Here is a 6,350-nt window from a genome sequence, read left to right on the forward strand (position 1 = left end):
CGGAAGGCTCAGGGCGCTTCGGGGAAGCAGGAGGTGGCTCGCGCGTGGACGCGCGCGGCAAGCACGCGCCTTTGTCCTCCTAGCAGGGGAGGAAGACGACAGGGAGGAGGCCAGCGAGCTGGGCCGGCCAGGCAAGTGGCCCAGGTAGGTCCTTCTCTCTCTCTCTCTCTTTTATTTCTATTTTTTTATTATTCTGTAATCTTTGTGGCTTTTCTAAAAGTACCTAGACCCTATCAAAAATGACCAAACTGCACATGCCCACTGTATGGAATATATCCAACATGGAACATTTCAGTTTAGGATTATTTGGGCATTTAAAATATTTACTAGCATTTAAATGCCCGAATTCAAATAACATATGATTTAATCTAGTGAGCTTTGGATGACCTAGAAAATTGTGCACCATTTTTGTCAAAGTTTTAAGACCAAGGCAAAGATGATGAACATTTTGGAAGGGTATTTCAGGTTCATTGAAAAGATTTTAGTAAACCCTAGTTGTTTTTAGGGGGGGGTGCTGGGGTTTGATCAATCCCCATTTCAAGTTCATTTGAAAATTTAAACATGATGCATCACCTCATGCTAGCACTAGGCATTACCAGAACTAGGGATGTGACAATCGTGGAGCCCAGGAAGGCGTCATCATCAAGACCTTTGGCAGGCGAGGACCAACTTTAGTCAGGATAAGTGTACTAGATGTTCCCCTTCAAAATGGTCAATTGTGGGCGCCCTTCCCTCTCAATATTTGGGAAGAGGACCAGGGCCTTGCTATATAAATAGGACTAGCCACTCTCAAGGCAGAGGGTCGACCAGTCGAACCTTAGCCAGAACCACCAACACAAGAACATCCCTCGCGAGGCTGTTCTTCCCTTGTATTGTTCATCATCAGCCCCTGAGGCAATCCACCACACCACAAACTAGAGTAGGGTATTACACCACAATGGTGTCCCGAACTAGTATAAACCTTGTGTCCCTTGTGTTGTTCTTCGTGTAGCCTAGATCCTTTGCAAGACGACGAGACGTGAGCCGGTAGGGGGAGTGATCTCCGCGCGCACCCTAGAGTTCAAACCATAAGGGTCTGCCGGAACCCAAAATCCGACACAATCCTTTTTTGCAAAGGACAAGCCTGGACAAATTCTTATATGAAGGAAAACGGTCCCGAGGACACATGGAATTATCGTCAAGCTAGTTTTCATCACGCTCATATGATTCGCGTTCGTTACTTTGATACTCTGATATGTGGGTGGATCGGTGCTTGGGTGCTGCCCTTCCTTGTACAAGCATCCCACTTATGATTAACTACTCTCGCAAGCATCCGCAACTACGAAAGAATAATTAAGGTAAACCTAACCATAGCATGAAACATATGGATCCAAATCAGCCCCTTACGAAGCAACGCATAAACTAGGGTTTAAGCTTCTGTCACTCTAGCAACCCATCATGTACTTATTACTTCCCAATGCCTTCCTCTAGGCCCAAACAATGGTGAAGTGTCATGTAGTCGACGTTCACATAATACCACTAGAGGAAAGACAACATACATCTCATCAAAATATCGAACGAATACCAAATTCACATGACTACTTATAGCAAGACTTCTCCCATGTCCTCAGGAACAAACGTAACTACTCACAAATCATATTCATGTTCATAATCAGAGGGGTATTAATATGCATATGTGATCTGAACATATGATCTTCCACCGAATAAACCAACTAGCATCAACTACAAGGAGTAATCAACACTACTAGCAACCCACAGGTACCAATCTGAGGCTTTGAGACAAAGAGCCGGTACAAGAGATGAACTAGGGTTTGAGAGGAGATGGTGCTGGTGAAGATGTTGATGATGATTGACCCCTTCCCAATGAGATGATCGATGGTGATTATGATGGTGAAGATTTCCCCCTCCCGGAGGGATGTTTCCCCGGCCGAACAGCTCCACCGGAGCCCTAGATTGGTTCCGCCAAGGTTCCGCCTCATGGCAGCGATGTTTCGTCCCGAAAGCTTCTCCTTGATTTTTTTTCCAGGGCGGAAGACTTCATATAGCCAAAGATGGGCACCGGAGGGCTGACAGGTGGCCCACGAGGCAGGGGGGCACGCCTAGGGGGTAGGGCGTGCCCCCACCCTCGTGGATGGTGGGTGGCCCCCCTAAGGTATTTTATCTGCTCAGTATTTTTTATTAATTCCAAAAATAACTTTCGTGGAGTTTTAGGACTTTTGGAGTTGTGCAGAATAGGTCTCTAATATTTGCTCCTTTTCAGCCCAGAATTCCAGTTGCCGGCATTCTCCCTCTTCGTGTAAACCTTGTAAAATAAGAGAGAAAAGGCATAAGTATTGTGACATAATAATAACAGCCCATAATGCAATAAATATCAATATCAAAGCATGATGCAAAATGGAAGTATCACTGTCTCTAATGCATAACCCCAAAACGATAGTGGTAAATCGGTAAGAGACATCATAGATCGCACCATATCTAATAAAGTACGGTTATGAACGCCAAAGTCGTAACTCAAATATTCACCTCCGCGATCAGATCGTAGAAACTTTATTTTCTTGTTATGATGATTCTCCACTTCACTCTGAAATTCCTTGAACTTTTCAAATATTTCAGACTTGTGTTTCATTAAGTAGATATACTCATATCTGCTCAAATCATCTGTGAAAGTCAGAAAATAACGATACCCGCCGCGTGCCTCAAAACTCATCAGACCGCATACATCGATATATATTATTTCCAATAAGTCATTGGCTCACTCCATTGTTCCGGAGAACAGAGTTTTAGTCATCTTTCCCATGAGGCATGGTTCGCAAGTATCAAATGATTCATAATCAAGTGATTCCAAAAGTCCATCTGCATGGAGTTTCTTCATGCACTTTACACAAATATGACCTAAACGGCAGTGCCACAAGTATGTTGCACTGTCATTATCAACTTTGTATCTTTTGGCATCAATATTATGAATGTGTATCACTATGATCGAGATTCAATAAACCATTCACATTGGGTGAATGACCATAGAAGGTTTTATTCATGTAAACAGAATAACAATTATTCTCTGACTTAAATGAATAACCATATTGCAATAAACATGATCTAATCATATTCATGCTTAACGCAAACACCAAATAACATTTATTTAGGTTCAACAGTGATCCCGAAGGTAGAGGGAGTGTGCGACGGTGATCGTATCAACATTGGAATCACTTCCAACACACATCGGCACCTTGCCCTTAACTAGTCTCTGTTCATTCTACAATTCCTGTTTCGAGTTGCTAATCTTAGCAACTGAACCAATATCAAATATCTAGGGGTTACTACGAACAATAGTAAGATACACATTAATAACATGTATATCAAATATACCTTTGTTCACTTTGCCATCCTTATAATCCACCAAGTATTTGGGGTAGTTCCGCTTTTAGAGACCATTCCCTTTGCAGTAGAAGCACTCAGTTTTAGGCTTAGGTCCAGCTTTGGGCTTCTTCACGGGAGTGGCAACTTGCTTGCCATTCTTATCAAAATTCCGTTTCTTTCCCTTGCCCTTTTCTTGAAACTAGTGGTCTTGTTAACCATCAACACTTGATGCTCTTTCTTGATTTCTACCTTCGCCAATTTCTGCATCCTGAAGAGCTCGGGAATCGTCTTTGTCATCCCTTGCATATTATAGTTCATCACAAAGTTCTAATAGCTTGGTGATAGTGACTAGAGAACTCTGTCAATCACTATCTTATCTGGAAGACTAACTCCCACTTGATTCAAGCGATTGTAGTACCCAGACATTCTAAGCACATGCTCATTGGCTGAGCTTTTCTCATCCATCTTGTAGGAGAAGTACTTGTCAGAGGTCTCATATCTCTCGACATGGGCATGAGTATGAAATACCAATTTCAGCTCTTGGAACATCTCATATGCTCTGTGGCGTTCAAAACTTTTTGAAGTCCCGGTTCTAAGCCGTAAAGCTTGGCGCACTAAACTATCAAGTAGTTATCATATTGAGCTTGCCAAATGTTCATAACGTCTACTCTTTCTCCTGCAATTGGTTTATCACCTAGCGGTGCATCAAGGACATAATTCTTCTCTGCAACAATGAGGATAATACTTAGATCGTGGACCCAATCCGCATCATTGCTACTATCATATTTCAACTTAGTTTTCTCTAGGAACATATCAAAAAAATAGGGGAGCTACATCGCGAGCTATTGATCAACAACATAGATATGCAAATACTATCAGGACTAAGTTCATGATAAATTAAGTTCAATTAATCAAATTACTTAAGAACTCCCACTTAAATAGACATCCATCAAGTCATCTAAGTGATACGTGATCCAAATCAACTAACCCATGTCCGATCATCACGTGAGATGGGGTAGTCATCAATGGTGAACATCTCTATGTTGATCATATCTACTATATGATTCACGTTCGACCTTTTAGTCTCCAGTGTTCCGAGGGCATGTCTATACATGCTAGGCTTGTCAAGTTTAACCCAAGTATTCTTCATGTGTAAAACTATCTTACACCCGTTGTATGTGAACGTAGAGTCTATCACACCTGATCATCACGTGGTGTCTCGAAACAACGAACTGTAGCAACGGTGCATATTCAGGGAGAACACTTATACCTTGAAATTTACTGAAAGGATCATCTTACAATGCTACCGCCCTACTAAGCAAAATAAGATGCATAAAAGACAAACATCACATGCAATCAAAATATGTGACATGATATGGCCATCATCTTGTGCTTTGATTGTCTCCATCATATCTACTTTTTCAAACTATTTTGCCTTTGTTTTGGACTCTAATTTGCATGATTTCAATGGAACTACCCTGGACTGATGCTGTTTTCAGCAGAATTGCCATGGTGTTATTTTTGTGCAGAAATAGAAGTTCTCAGAATGACTTGAAACTTCACAGAGATAACTTCTAGAATTAATTAAAAAAATATTGGCGAAAGAATCAACCGAAGGGGGCCCACACCCTGGCCACATGGGTGGGGGCGCGCCCTCTGTCCTTGTGGGCCCCCTGGACCTCCACCGACCTCAACTCCAACTCCATATATTCACGTTCGGGAAGAAGGTTTCACCGCATTTTACGATACGGAGCCGCCGCCAAGCCATGTTCTTCCTCGAGAGGGCAGATCTGGAGTCCATTTGGGGCTCCAGAGAGGGGAATCCATCGCCAGCATCATCATCAACCATCCTCCATCACCAATTTCATGATGCTCACCACCGTGCATGAGTAATCCCATCGTAGGCTTGGTGGACGGTGATACCATGTAATTGAGTCAGTTTTGTTAGGGTTTGATCCCTAGTATCCATTATGTTTGATGTTGCTATCACTTTGCTATGCCTAATGCTTGTCACTAGGTCCCGAGTGCCATGATTTCAGATCTGAACCTATTATGTTTTCATGAATATATGTGTGTTCTTGATCCTATCTTGCAAGTTATAGTCACCTACTACGTGTTATGATCCGGCAACCTCAGAGTGACAATAGTAGGGACACTTCCCAGTGATGACCGTAGTTTGAGGAGTTCATGTATTCACTAAGTGCTAATGCTTTGGTCTGCTACTCTATTAAAAGGAGGCCTTAATATCCCTTAGTTTCTAATAGGACCCCACAGCCATGGGAGGGTAGGACAAAAGATGTCATGCAAGTTCTTTTCCATAAGCATGTATGACTATATTCGGAATACATGCCTACATTATATTGATGAATTGGAGCTAGTTCTGTATGACACTATGTTATAACTGTTGCATGATGAATGCCCTCCGACATAATTATCCATCATTGATCCATTGCCTATGAGCTCGTTTCATATTGATCTTTGCTAAGTTACTTCTCCACTTCCACTGTTACGATTGCTACAAAACTACTACTATTACTTTTGCCACCGTTACCGTTACTTCCATACTACTTTGCTACTAAATACTTTGTTGCAGATATTAAGTCTTTCAGGTGTGGTTGAATTGATACCTCAGATGCTAATACTTGAGAATATTCTTTGGCTCCCCTTGTGTCGAATCAATAAACTTGGGTTGAATACTCTACCCTCGAAAACTATTGCGATCCCCTATACTTGTGGGTTATCAAGACCTTTTTCTGGCACCGTTGCCGGGGGGCATAGCTCTATTCTCTGAGTCACTTGGGACTTATATCTGTTGATCACTATGAGGAATTTGAAAGATCAAAGAACCAAGATTTTTCCCTCAACTACGAGGGGAGGTAAGGAACTGACATCTAGCTCTGCACTTGATTCACCTTCTGTTTTGAGTAAACTTGCGACACCTACACCTGCTATTGATTCTGATATGTCGCATGTTACTGATGATGCCACTTCTG

This window comes from Triticum aestivum, chromosome 7B, assembly GCF_018294505.1.
Source record: "Triticum aestivum cultivar Chinese Spring chromosome 7B, IWGSC CS RefSeq v2.1, whole genome shotgun sequence".
Taxonomy (NCBI): Eukaryota; Viridiplantae; Streptophyta; class Magnoliopsida; order Poales; family Poaceae; genus Triticum; species Triticum aestivum.